Source organism: Gossypium hirsutum, chromosome D10, assembly GCF_007990345.1.
Source record: "Gossypium hirsutum isolate 1008001.06 chromosome D10, Gossypium_hirsutum_v2.1, whole genome shotgun sequence".
NCBI lineage: Eukaryota > Viridiplantae > Streptophyta > Magnoliopsida > Malvales > Malvaceae > Gossypium > Gossypium hirsutum.
The window spans coordinates 7747400-7761525 of NC_053446.1; the positions used below are offsets into that span (position 1 = coordinate 7747400).

The 14126-nt window shown below is 35.9% G+C and overlaps 2 non-coding genes across 2 annotated transcripts; both read left to right on the top strand.

Annotated features, from left to right (window-relative positions):
• The first annotated feature begins 1110 nt into the window (after positions 1 to 1110).
• LOC121222966 (U2 spliceosomal RNA) lies at positions 1111 to 1307 on the top strand. Its single transcript, XR_005920336.1, has one exon. It is a non-coding gene; the product is annotated as a U2 spliceosomal RNA (small nuclear RNA).
• A 10294-nt stretch (positions 1308 to 11601) lies between these two features.
• On the top strand, positions 11602 to 11762 carry LOC121222651 (U1 spliceosomal RNA). The gene has a single exon (XR_005920007.1). It is a non-coding gene; the product is annotated as a U1 spliceosomal RNA (small nuclear RNA).
• The last annotated feature ends 2364 nt before the right edge of the window (positions 11763 to 14126 follow it).

Genomic DNA, 14126 nt, shown 5'->3' on the forward strand with positions numbered 1-14126 from the left:
ATTATGTTCTTCCGATGTGGGTGTCCATTGTTCCAAAGATGAAATGGTAGAGTAGTTTTAATGAGAGCTAGTGGGCTTATTTTTTAATGGCTTTGATTGATGTTTTTGTTTGGACTATATAATTAATTGGGCAAGGCAAATATCAGTTGGTTTCGATACAATTATAAGTATTTACCCCCCAAAAGGAGCCTCCCAGAAATTTCAAAATGGTCACAGATAAGACTAGAGGAGATAAAGGAAGGCATAAATTGTTTTTAGCTGAAAACAAAATAAATCTAATAATTCAATGTTGAAATATGTCGGTCAAAATAAAGAGATTTTAAGTTGTTGACAGCATCAGCTTCCAACTGATGAGCCCTCCATTTCCTATGAAGAGGCTACCTGTAACAACGTTTTGGACTCAAAGGCAAGTTGATAGCTGTCGGTTTTGTGGAACGTCACCGGACGGACAACTAGGCCTGCTCACTTCTACAACTTTCCTTGAACTGCTGCCAATACCATATCCAGAAGAACTGAGTCTTCTATTATCTTTCCTATCATATCCATCAAAGCAGCTACAATCTTTCTATTCAAAATTATGTCACCTACAATTGGGCTTTGAAACTCTTTTTTCTGAATAAACAATTAATTAATTAATTTAAAAATTAGTGTAAGATATTAATCCATAAGATGTTTTAATTACGGTAAATGTAAAATATAATATATTTTAAGAAATTGTGGACTTCAACAATTCCCAAAGTAAAGATAGAAACCTTTGCAAAAGTATACAAACAGAAATTTCTTCCATGTAATGTAAACCTTACAGTTTGCGACTTCTTCTTTTGTATTTAATAGCTTACCTGCCAATATTGCATAGTTGGAAAGATTGATTGCTTCTTCATCTTTTGACCTATATCAATCTGCAATAAGAGGACTAGTGTTATAATATCCAAAAATTTTCATGTGTAAATTCACCAACATGCAATGTGCTGTGCAGGAAAAATTATACTAATTTTGTCCATAGCAAACTAAAAGTTCCTTCTGACATAGTCCAAATCCCATATCGAGAGGGCAAGCCAAGGCTAAGGCAGAGATGCATTATAAAAGAAATATCAAGACGAGTTCAAGGTCATACCTTTCTCGGCCTTTTGGCTAAGATCAAGTGCAGTATCTGTTCTTATCAGTTCAATATCTGATACGTGGATCATTGATCCACATGATATTAAATCAATATTTTTAGGGGGAGAGCTCATTGACAATAGCTTGCTATTGGGGTCCTCGAGTGTCGTCTTTTTTTTGCACTACTGCATTCTTCTGGCACACCCCTCCGATTGTAGTTTTAACCTTTTCAACCAATAGAAGGTAGCTTCTTATTCTGATTCTATTAATAATTGAGGTGTAAATCTGTCTAAAGACAATATTACAAGGGTTAATGTACTTCAGGTTTAGTCCAAACCATAGGGCTATAATTTCTCACTATTCAGTTCCTGTTTGCCCTCCTTGATTAGGTTTTAATTGTTTAAAGTAATGGATGGTATGTAATCCGGCTACTAGTTTTAAATTTCTAAAGTTCATTGAAAAATTGTTGTTTCAATTTGTAGGTGGCGCATACATCATTGAAAATCTTATAAGCATATTGTTAAAATGGTAGTTAGAATTTTCACACTAATTAAACGCAAAGTTTACATATGCATACACCAAACTAGAGCAGCGAAATGTGTCGACTTTGACTTGAGTTCACAAGCCATGAAAGCCAAGTTTCAATAGATATCAGAAAGCTTGGATTTAAAAGCCAATTGAAACATAATGTCAATTTTTGCTGGCAATAGTGGGCACCGAAAGCTACACAGAAGATATCCTCTTTCAATTGAAAAGCCTTATTAAATGTGGCTGTTGACTTGAAGGTCATGTAAACTAGTATAAATAGGCTTTAGTTCTTAGCTATGAGACACATCAACTTTGAGAGTGAATTAGCTAGTGAGTGGCTAATTAAGAGCAATTGTATAATAGCTCTTGGGTATTTTTCGGGGGCGAGTTGTAAGCTTTTCAGATTGTGCTTTGAGTGTCAAAACACTTGTAATCTTCATCTTCTTGTTATAGTGAAATTTCTTGTTGTCTCTATTAATAGAGGTAGGCTTTAAAGCTGAACCACGTAAATTTTTATGTCTCTTTATTTATTCTTTTTCGCACATTATTTATTATGGTGTGTTCTATTTATTCTTGATAAAATTATTTGTGGTCGTATTGATGTAGTTTATCTGATCCATCTCAACAAACTAGTATCAAATCTCTATTTCGAGTATTTTTATGGTATTTGCAAAGTGGTTGTGCTCGTGTCTTATTTTTGTTGCTTCCATTGTCACTTTAAAAATTGATATGGCTACAAGTGTATCATCAACTAAATACCAAGTCTAGGAATTCACTAGGAAAAATAGTTTCAATCTATGGCGCATCAAGATACGGGCGATGTTGATTCAACAAGTATTGCTTAAAGCGTTGTCTGGTAGAGACAAATTACCAAACACGCTTTCGGAATAGCAAAAGGATGAGATATTAGAGAAAGAACATAGTGTTATTCTACTATCTTTAGGCAATGAAGTAGTACGAGAGGCAGTTGAAGAGACCACAACGTCCAGTTTGTGGCTCCGGTTAGAGAGCAAGTACATGACGAAGTCATTGATGAACCGACTCTACCTCAAGCAATGACTCTACACCCTGAAGATGGAGGAAGTTTCACCTATTTCACAACATCTTGACAAGAGGACATTCAAGCAAAACTCATCCTAGATCGCTGTCCAATAAAAGAATATAGTGTTATTACTTTAAGAAGTTTGGGCACATAAAGAAAGATTGTTTAAAGAAGAAGGACAAAGTAGAATCGTAGGAGCAGCAAAATGATTATGCAAATTTGGTTGATGTAGAAATTTCAAATGATGTCGAGTTCATTTTGGCAGTATCCGACTCCATGTTGGTGAAAGGTGGATTCTTGATACAACCGCTATATTTCACATTAGCAAATTCAAGGATTTATTTTCAGCATATGAGAAGTGTGCTGGTTCAGTGTTAATGGGAGATGACCATGCATGCCAAGTCATGGGGATTGGCATAATTTGTATAAAAATGTTTGATAGTTTTGTCAGAACCTTATCAGATGTTCGACATATTCCATAAATGAAGAAAAACTTAATTTCCTTGAGTACTTTAGACAAGAAAGGCTTTTGATACTCCGGTATAGGTGGAGTGTTGCGCGGAAGCGTGTAAAAGAGTAAAATTATTGTACTAAAAAATCACACTAAGTTCAATTCCCAGGAAAGAGAGGTGGATCACGAGGATCGCTTAAGTACCAGGTCTTTCCTAGCCAGAATATCCCTCTATCGTAATTTAATAGCACAATAAATCACTACAATCACACTCACAAAATATGCAGAATAAACAATAAAGAACACAAGAATTTTAACGAGGTTCAGCAAATTTTGCCTACGTCCTCGGGCACTATCAAATATATTTCACTCCAAAATACAAGTGAAAGTTTACAAATAGAGAGAGAAGAATGCCTTAAGTAGAGAATGGCATTTGTGGGATGATGAAAATGAGAAATAGCTAGGCCTATCTATAGTTGAAGCTCAAGGATCAACTTGCAAAGTCCCTATATAATTAGGGACCAAAATTGCAATTATCCCTAGCCAAATTTCAACCCAAAAATCTATGCCTTAAATGCTTAGATTTTCGGTGCCCAATTTTCTGACACAAATATCTTTAAAAAGTCAAAGATTGTAGGTTGCCAATAATCCCCACCTTGAAGATTTGATTAGGATAATCTTATCTTCACACAATTCTTTTTGCCTTCGACAACAATACTTGATAGTGCCTTCTTCAACTGTTAAACGTGCAGAATATTGATCAAGTTCAAACAATGTTCGAACTTGATTATTGTTACCACCTTGGTCATTATATCTGCGGGATTGTTTGCAGTCTTAATCTTCTGAAGACAAATTTTCCCCTCATCAATAATTTCCCGCACAAAATGGAATCGTACGTCGATATGCTTTGTACGTGCATGATAGACTTGATTCTTTGCTAAATGAATAGCACTTTGACTATCACAATACACGTCAATATGCTCCTGAACCAATCCCAAGGTTTTAACCATACCTTGTAACCAAATAGATTCCTTTACAGCCTCTATTACAGCCATGTATTCGGCTTCTGTGGTTGACAACGCAACTGTAGACTGCAGTGTAGACTTCCAACTTATTGGTCCTCCAGCAAGTGTAAACACATAACCGGTGGTTGATCTTCGTTTGTCCAAATCACCGGCATAGTCAGAATCAACGTACCCAATAACACATTTACCAAGTGTAGTACCCTGCTTGAACAGTAATCCAACATCCACGGTCTTCAGAATATACCGTAGAATCCATTTCACAGCTTGCCAATGTCCTTTTCCAGGATTATGCATATACCTGCTCACTATACTAACTGCCTGTGAAATGTCGGGTCTTGTACACACCATTGCATACATCAAGCTACCCACTGCATTAGAATACGGAACTTGTAACATGTATTCTCGTTTCGTATTCGTCGAAGGAGATAGTTGTGCAGAAAGCTTGAAATGAGAAGCCAACGGGGTACTTACAGGTTTTGTCTGCTCGTTCATATCAAACTGCTGTAGTACTTTATTCAAATACTGCTTCTGAGACAAGCTAACTTTGCCATGAGCTCTATCTCTACATATTTCCATGCCAAGAATCTTCTTAGCTTCACCCAGATATTTCATCTCAAACTCGAGATTGAGTTGAGTATTCAATTTCTCAATCTCAACTTTGCTCTTAGATGCTATCAGCATATCATCAACATATAAGAGCAAGTATATGAAAGTTCCTACTTGTAGCTTCTGAAAATACACGCAATGATCAAATTTACTTCTTGTGTACCTTTGCCCTTTCATGAACTGATCAAATCGCTTGTACCACTGCCTCGGAGATTGTTTCAATCCATAAAACGACTTCATCAATTTGCAAACCCAATTTTCTTTATCAGCAACCTTGAATCCATCAGGCTGAGTCATATAGATTTCCTCCTCTAAATCACCGTGTAAAAAGGTCATCTTCACATCAAGCTGAACTAGTTCAAGGTCATATTGTGCAACCAAGGCTAGCAAAATCCGAATAGACGAATGCTTCACAACTGGAGAAAACACTTCATTGTAGTCTATTCCTTCTTTCTGAGCGTAACCTTTTGCTACCAATCTAGCCTTGTATCGGATTTCATTTTTACCAGGAAATCCTTCCTTTGTATATACCCATTTGCATCCAATTGCCTTCTTTCCCTTGAACAGTGTCACCAACTCCCAAGTCCTATTTTTATGAAGAGACTGTATTTCTTCATTCATAGCTTGCTTCCACTTTACACCATCAGGGTTACTTATTGCTTCTGTGTAAGTAGAAGGAACATTATTATCTGCAATTGGAAGTGCATAGGCCACTATATCATCAAAGCGAGCAGGCTTACGAATCTCTCTTCTTGGCCTCCTATATGCAATTGAATCTTGTTGCTGTTGAAGTTCTTAGGTCGAAACTTCTTCATCATTTGTTCCTTCAGTATTAGCTGGATCATCATTAACTTTTCAAGCTCCACCTGCTGCAAAGCGCCACTGGTTTTGTCATCCTTTTGTGAATCCTTGTTCTTCATCATGCTTGATTCATCAAAAGTCACATCTCTACTGAAAACAATCTTCCTTGTATCAGGACACCAGAGACGGTATCCTTTTACTCCACCAGTTATACCCATGAATAATGCTTTCTTTGCTCTTGGGTCTAACTTAGATTCTTTTACATGATAATATGCAGTGGAACCAAAAACATGTAAAGAATCATAATCAGTAGCAGGTTTACCAGCCCACATCTCCATAGGAGTTTTTCCATTTATTGCAGCTGATGGCAACCAGTTAATCAGATGGCATGTATATGTAACTACCTCAGCCCAAAATTCCTTGCCCAATCCAGCATTGGACAACATACATCGAACTTTCTCCAGTATAGTCCGATTTATACGTTCTGCCACCCCATTCTGCTGTGGTGTATCTTGAACAGTGAAGTGTCACACAATGCCCTCATCTTGACATACTTGTAGAAATGGATCACTTTTGTACTCAGTACCATTATCTGATCGAAGTCGTTTGACCTTTCGACCAATCTGAGTCTTCACCATCTTCTTCCACTTCAGAAATGCATCCAAAACTTCACTTTTTCTTTTCATTAGATACACACATACTTTTCTTGAATAATCATCAACAAAAGTAACAAAATAGTGCATACCTCCTAAAGAAGCCACTTTGGTAGTGTTGGATCGCCGGCACCCCTACGGCGCAGCGAAAAAAATAAAATCGGCGACCCTAACCATGGATCCATGTGTGAGGAACAAATCGGGGTGATCAAGGTTACGAAATTACCTAATATTTATTCAGAGTAGACAACAACACCTCAACAACGAGTAGTCTGATCTGCTATCGAACCAAGCCGCAATCTATCGTGATCCCGGCCTCTACGTAATCCACCTAGTTGACTACGAATGGAAGGAATCCCCAAAACAATTTTGAGAGTTATTTTTCTTTGACGGCTGCTAGGCTCAAACAAAGAAAAACGGGATTATATATATCCTTTTTTAGGGTTTTTAGGAATTAAATAATATAATAATATTTTTATACCAAAAATTATAATTACATTAATTATAATATAAGTTCGCTAAACCATATATTTATTTGAATTCTTATGCTAACCAAATTCATGTCGTCATTATACATACAACAACCTTGTACATAATGTGTTGGAAATTTGATTACCGAATTAAATTAATTCTATAATTAATTTAATTCAGGCGACCCCAAAAACAATACCAACTATGGTTTATTCCGTTCATATCAACTATAGGGTGTGACCCTGTAGGTTCCGGTAACTTTAGCAGTAACACTAGAACGATTCTAATGCTACAAACAATGAGTGGCATCTAGCAATGCATCATTGCTACCTAAGTCACAAGGGATCATGATTCGACATAACCTTTTTTTTAATAATTAACCTTTTATGCAATAATCCTTAAGTCCTTTATATCTGGATTGGACACAAGTCATGGAATAGTCACACTTGCATTATTCATTCCATGTTCCTTGATATCTTAAGTAGACTACGATATACAAATAAGTATGACATCTAATATCAACTTATTTGAGCATGGCCATGCATTTCTAGTCTCACTTAATCAAGTGGCCTAAGATATTACTCCTATTATGTAGGAGGGACTTATCCTATATCGACCAACCATATCCCTCTACATAGATTGTGGTATATCCAACATCAGTCTTTATAGAACAACCAGTTACGGTGTACGTTTGACTGTATCAAAATATACAACTCATGATGTTGGGATTATGATGATCTCAAGTCTGAGGATCATATAAAAATTAATCATTATGAGTAATGTCGTGACAATTACATAATAATCCAAGAAACATACTCATAACGGGTCAGTCCAATATGTTGTTCTCTAACACACATATTCATGTAATGATTCTGACATTCCATATCAATGACAACTCTTTATCATCAATCAACTACATGTTAGTCTTAATGCATTATCGTTGTCCTATCCAACAATAATACTTAACTAAGGAACTTTTAAGAATAATCATATTATTCTCAGGACATTATTATAAAACAGTTTATTTATATACACAGAAAAGAAACTGAAATAATAATGGTAACGCCTTATATTAATAAACATGATAAATCAAGTATGTTATTACAACCATCTCATGATTGAGCTTTGGGCATACTCTAACAGGTAGGTCCCCACACGTCACTATGAACGTAGTCCAGAATTCCTTCCGTACTGTGAATTGCTGAACCAAATTTTACCCTCGTCTGCTTGCCCAGAACACAATGTTCACAGAATTCCAATTTGCAAGAATTTGCACCTTTCAACAGGCCTTGCTTCGTCAAAGTCTGCAAAGCTTTTTCACCAGCATGTCCCAATCGCCTATGCCATAACCTGGTAGCCTCTGAATTTGCATCTTTCGCAGAAGCTGTTGATGTTGATCCAATAACTGTACTTCTATTTAAATAGTACAAGTTATTTCTTCTAGTGCCTTTCATCACCGTCAATACCCCAGCTACTACCTTTAGTAATCCATCTCTCAAAGTGACTGTGAGCCCTTTAGATTCTAGGGCCCCTAATGAGATGAGATTTTTCTTCAAGCTAGGTACATAGCGAACATCTGTCAAGACTTGGATTGAGCCGTTATGATTCTTCAATTTGATTGTACCTACTCCCATTGTCTTACAAGCATTGTCATTGCCCATAAAAACAACTCCACATTCTAGTTCTTCAAGACTAGAAAACCAGTCCTTATTAGGACACATATGGTAAGTACATCCCGAATCCAAGATCCACTCATCCGTATGACATGCCATTGCCATACCAACCAAGCTAAAGTCAGACTCCTCATCATGCTCCGCTATACATGCATCAGAAATAGCCTTGCCCTTTTGTAACTTAAGACAATTCTTTTTCTAGTGCCCTTTCTCACGACAAAAAGCACATTCATATTTGGCGGGTCTCCCTTTAGTCTTGCCTCTTCTACAAGGTTTGTTACTATGTGAACGACCTCTTACTGCTAAGGCTTCTGCAGTTGCATCTCTGTGATCTCTTTTATCTTTCTTTCGAGTCTCAGATCTATACAACGCGCTGCAGACTGCATCAAATGTGATCGTATCCTTCCCATGAAGCAATGTGGTGGTAAGATGATCATATTCATCGAGAAGAGAATTCAACAACAATAATGCCTTGTCTTCATCTTCAAACTTCTCATCCAAATTTAGCAAGTCTGCTAAAATTTTATTGAATGAGTTTACATGGTCATACATCGACATACCGGGTGCATACGTGAATCGAAAAAGTTTCTTTTTCATATAAAGCTTATTTTCTAGACTTTTCGTTAGAAACTTTTCTTCCAGTGCATCCCACAACTTCTTCGCTGATGTCTCCCTCATGACAGAGTACTTTTGCTCTTTGGCCAAACATAGGCGGATTGTACCACACGCCTGTCTATTGATCTTGGCCCACTCCTTGTCATCCATCTTGTCAGGTTTTTCTTCAAGAGCTATATCCAACTCTTACTGACATAAGACATCCAGGATCTCACATTGCCACATACCAAAATTATTGGTACCATCAAATTTCTCTACTTCAAATTTTTTATTGGTCACGGTAGTCTTTGTTGATGATGATGCCTCTGCCATTCTTCTCCTCGATCCCAACTACTGTATACGTGAACAGTACCGTCTACGTGAATAGTGTCGTGGATGAACAATACCGTATACGTAAATAGTATCATAAACGGTCATATTCCCCAAGTACGAATCTAGCTCTGATACCAATTCTTACCCGAAAGCGTGTAAAAGAGTAAAATTATTGTACTAAAAAATCACACTAAGTTCAATTCCCAGGAAAGAGAGGTGGATCACGAGGATCACTTAAGTACCAGGTCTTTCGTAGCCAGAATATCCCTCTATCGTAATTTAATAGCACAATAAATCACTACAATCACACTCACAGAATATGCAGAATAAACAATAAAGAACACAAGAATTTTAACGAGGTTCAGCAAATTTTGCCTACGTCCTCGGGCACTACCAAATATATTTCACTCCAAAAAAATAAGTGAAAGTTTACAAACAAGGAGAGAGAAGAATGCCTTAAGTAGAGAATGGCATTTGTAGGATGATGAAAATGAGAAATAGCTAGGCCTATTTATAGTTGAAGCTCAAGGATCAACTTGCAAAGTCCCTATATAATTAGGGACCAAAATTGCAATTATCCTTAGCCAAATTTTAACCCAAAAATCTATGCCTTAAATGCTTAGATTTTCGGTGCCCAATTTTCTGACACAAATATCTTTGAAAAGTCAAAGATTGTAGGTTGCCAATATGGAGTGCTAAAAGTATTCTCTGGTGCCATGGGTGTCAGCATGGACATTTAGAGCGAAACCTTTATTTCTTGTATGGTTCCACAGTTACAGGTGTTGCAGCAGTGTCATCATCAATTAATCTAGATTCTAACACCACTAAGTTATGACATATACGACTTGGGCATATGAGTAAGAGAGGCTTATTTGTCTTTGAGCAAATGAGGTTTGTTGTTTGACTGGTGTACAGGGAAGTTTAATTTCTGTGAGCATTGCATCTTTGGAAAGAAGACTCGAGTCAAGTTTAGCACTGAGATTCACAAAACCAAACGTACGGTGGATTATATCCATTCTTATCTTTGGGGGCCCTTCTCTTACAATTTCAAAAAGTGGTTACAAATATCAATTAACATTTATTGATGACTACTCAAGAAAGGTTTGAGTGTATTTCCTGAAGCACAAGGATCAAATGCTTGTCAACTTCAAGCAATTTAAGGCCTTGATTGAAAATCAAACAGGAAAGAAGATCAAGCGGCTTCAAACGGATAACAACTTGGAGTATTGCTTGGGTGAATTTATTGAGTTCTATAAAAGTGAAGGAATAGTGAAACACCACATTGTTCGCCATACACCATAGCAAAATAGAGTTGCAAAATGCATGAATAGTACTCTCTTAGAGTGATCTCGTTGCATGCAATCAAATGATGGGCTCGACCAAGACTTTTGGGCTAAAACTGTAAATACTGCATGCTATCTAGTAAATAGATCTCCATCTACAACTATTGAGCTGAAGACTCCTGAGGAAGTATGGTCTGATTCTTACCATTATAGGAATTGAAAAAGTTAAAAAGCATAAGGAGGTGATTTTGAAAAAGCTAAAATAGAAATTTGGTGTACATTATAGGAATTGAGATGAGTTAAATGCTTTGTCCGCCTATTATGTCGTTCTTACCATTTTCACTATGTATGTATCGTTCATCCGTTCTTTTCCTTGGATTGAGCATTAAACTAACAAGGAGAAAAGGGCCAAATCATATCTAATGAATACCATTTTTTACTATATAGACTCTACTTCAATAAAATTTGTTGTTTAGGGAACAAATCCTTTTCAATCAATTTGTTCAAATAAGTACTTTTATTATGAATTAAGTAGGATTAGATAGGTTTATGGTGTTTCTTTCCTTGAAAAAGAGGTTGTATGATGGATTTATACACTTAATAATTTTAAATCGAATTTTATTTAAAAAAGATATTTTTAATATTAAATCACTTAATAATCTTAAATCGAATTTGATTAGAAAAAGGGGTTTCAATCTTAAATTAGTGACGAAGAAAATATCACTTGAATTCAAGTGTATTATACATGGTAACAATGAGTACACTTTTTATATTTATGGATATTTTAAAATATCGATATTTGATATTGAGAAGTATTTAACATATCACTATAAAATTAAGAACAATGTTGATAAAAAAAACTATTACTATTGACAGAAATTAAGATTGGGAAATGTTAATAATTAGTGTTTAGAAGTATTGAAAGGCAAAAATGTTCTAAATCTTTATGCCCACAATGCAACCTGAATCCCACATTGCTAGCGTATGGTAAACAAAACATAAAGGGTGGTGTATAAGGAGAGAGGATAGAGCAACATTAAAACATACTTACCTGGACGGGGTCAATGAGTGATCAGGAAGACTCATGGCCTAGAGCAGTGACCTCCATTGCACTTGGGAGGGGTGCTGCTTTAAGGTCTCCCCAAGAGGGAGAGCCTACGTCATAATTTGTGGCAGTGGGGGCTTGCGTTCACGCAGCCCCTATCAATTTCAAGTGAAAGTAATTGATATCAAATTTTAGGATATAATTCTTTGTTCTATACGGATAAACAGCTTCAAAATCTCGAAAAAGAGTGTAGAAAGTGTGTGAGTGAACATTGTGACCATTCCATGCTTTAGTTGATACCAGCAGGAAACGATCCTCTACAGCTTCAGTAGGGTCAAAGGCAAATATCAGTTGGTTTCGACTGTCAAGCATACTTAAGAACACCTAAGTAGCCTCCCAAAAATTCCAGGCGGGCAGGTAAGAGAGAGACATAATTTCTTTTTTAGCTGAAAAGAGAATTAAGATAATAATTCAATTCAGAATGTTCACAAATAAATATGTTTACAAATCTACCTTTTGAAAATTATGTCATAGTAACGATACCACTGCAATTGGGCTTTGAAACCCTTTTTTTTTTCTTAAAAATTCCTAAAGTAAAGATTGAAGCCTTTGCAAAACCATACAAACAGAATCTAATCCCTTCACACATTACATTTTGCAAATTGTTGTTTTATTTAATGGCTTACCAATACCATTGCGTAGTTACAGGTCTAATCGACATGCTTCTCCTGCTTTTGATTAATTCAAAATTTTCGATCAATTTAACTTGTACTACAGATAACTTTTGTTCACTCGGTTTTTGTTAATTTCTAATTAACCAAATTAATCATTGCAGACTATTACTTACGGAGGTCTGATTAGAGCGGAAGCCAAATAGTGTGGCAACAGAAATAAGCCAATACAGAGAAGAGAAGAAACCAAAAGCAAAAATTTCTATCACTTGGAATCCGGATCTCTTAAAAATAGACCAGTTTTTCGAGAAATAAAATGTGACCTAATAAATATTTAGAACAATTTGTCAATAAAAGGCATTGCGGTTGGTTTGCAAGTTCAATGAAAAGTTGTTGGTAAAAGGTTATTTTAATATCGAAAATTATAAGAAAACAGAAAGAGCTGGCCAGGGATATCATACTATCAGTGACAACATCTCTGCAACTAAGGGTGGATTTGGATGGGCGGTGAGTTTACCTGCGGTTAATTTAAAAACAGCAGTGGCGGTGAGATTAGATACTGTAGCGATACTATAGTGTGAGATAAAAAGTAAACTAAATGCACCGCACCCATTCGCCCATCCAAATCCACCCTAAATTAGCTTGACGCAATGTATGTTTTTTTTTGAATCACGGGTGTTCTTTTTTTTTGTCTAACTTAATTTTTGAGACCTGATTTATTTTTTTAAATGTTGAAGACCTCTAAAAAAGATTGAAAGGACGTTTGTATAGCCTGACAGATTGACCAGTCTTGTTCTTATTTATTCCTTCTCCTTATTTTGATTTAAAAAAAAATCAAACATAATAAATTATTATAAATATAAATAATTAATTACATCAGAAGTTAATACTTTGTAGGGGCAATTTTTTTTGGTGTAAAGAAATTAAATAAACTAGCTACAAAAAATTAAACCATCCCTTTTAATAGGGAGATCTCAAACAAGCTTAAACCATTTCGTCTGTCTTGTACCAATTTAACCAGGTTATCAACATCCTAGTTAGGGGTGTTCAATCTATTAACGGATCAGTTAACCGACCCGAACTATCATTAATTGAATTAATCGACTCTTTCAAACCCTTAACCGTTAATCAAACTAAAATTTTTTCAAAAAAAAAAAACTGAACATAACTTTTTCGGTTAATTCGGTCGGTTAATTGAATTAACCGAAATTTATAGGTTTTTTGCTTTTTGGTTAAAATAAGTATAAAACATATAAAAAAAATTAACCGAATTAACTGATCGATTGATGTATACTTCTAAAAAATCAACCGAACCGACCGACCCCCGACTGAATATTGTAATATTATTTATTAAGTTCGGTTAACCGACCGATTTCGAATCGAATTAATCATTAACCGAACTTCCAAAAATATTAAACCGACCCCGACCAAATTAATTCAGTTAACCGAATGATTAACCGAATTCGGTCAGTTAACTAATTAATTCGGTTTTACCCAAAATTTGCACACCCCTAATCCTGGTTATCTTCTCTAGAGATGCGGCATATACTCCAATGCCCAATCTGCACCAAAAGTTGATGAATTCTTCTGATTAAAGTAGATTTGGAACTCTTGGAAGAATTCTCTTAAATGGCCGCCTTAGTCGCCTCAAGATTATCAGTTTTAATCAAGATATTATCATAACCCCGATCGATTAAGAGTACCAAACCATCTAAGATGCACTACACCAAAACAGGCTTTTAGCGGCGTTTTTAGTGGCGTTTGGATAAAAAACACCGCTAACGATCGATCATTAGTGGCGCTTTAAGGAAAACGCCACTGAAAATAAGCATTAGCGGCGTTTTTGAGAAAG